This window comes from Callospermophilus lateralis, chromosome X (assembly GCF_048772815.1).
Source record: "Callospermophilus lateralis isolate mCalLat2 chromosome X, mCalLat2.hap1, whole genome shotgun sequence".
Taxonomy (NCBI): domain Eukaryota; kingdom Metazoa; phylum Chordata; class Mammalia; order Rodentia; family Sciuridae; genus Callospermophilus; species Callospermophilus lateralis.
The window spans coordinates 47,821,973-47,822,835 of record NC_135325.1 but is presented as its reverse complement, the minus strand read 5'-3'; the positions used below and the strand labels follow the sequence as shown (position 1 = coordinate 47,822,835).

At 35.7% G+C, this 863-nt stretch overlaps 1 pseudogene; it reads right to left on the bottom strand.

Annotated features, from left to right (window-relative positions):
• Positions 1 to 222: 222 nt before the first annotated feature.
• On the bottom strand, positions 223 to 652 carry LOC143638771 (nuclear cap-binding protein subunit 2 pseudogene; annotated as a pseudogene).
• Positions 653 to 863: the final 211 nt, after the last annotated feature.

Below are 863 nucleotides of genomic sequence, written 5' to 3'. Positions count from 1 at the left end.
TCTAAGAATAGAATTATAGGCATTCTTGGATTCTGTCCTTCAGTAATTTCCAGAAGAAAACCATAAAGTGGCTTCCAGCTCAGAAAAGACATTGAACAAAGCTTGATAAAAATGGCTTGGTTTGCAGACTTTGGTTAATGTTCTTCAACAAATTCAACTGACATAAGAAGTGAGTTTTCACAACAGGGCTCTGACTACTCACTGGTTTTATCCCAGTTTTTCTTAGCCTCCTCTGTCAGCATCATAGTCCTGTTAATACTCATCTTGTATTGGCCCCCAAGATGCTCATGTCTATACTGCCTGATTTTCTTAAAGCCTGTATCCTAGTCATTGTTAATGATTTAGTCATCCATTTACATATTGCATGTCATTTTCTGCATCTGTGCTTGAATAGTATTGCACAAAATAGAATCCTCATGCTGTTTTTTTTTTTTCATATTATCCTGACTATCATGATTTTCTTTATGTCACCCCTTTTGCTGAAGGGTTCATAAATTTGTTATTTAATTGTGTAAAAATAAAATTTTTCAATGTTTAGCTTTTATTTAGTAATTGTTTTTGTTCTTCATTGTCACCCCAGAAGTGCTGGTCCTGGTCCTGGCTCAGCTCAACATAGGAGTCTGCACAACACCTTCAGGAGGCCACCCAACATAGTGCAGAGAGGTGGACCAGGAATTCCTTATTTTGTAAGACTGAATAGTATTGCTTGGCAATATTTTCTTTATTTATCTGCTAATAGGTATTTATGTTATAGCCAAATCTTGGATATTGTGAATAATTCTGCAAAGACCATAAAAGTATAAATACCTTTTCAGGGTCCTGGTTTCAATTCTTTTGAATGCATACCCATAAGTGGGATTGAC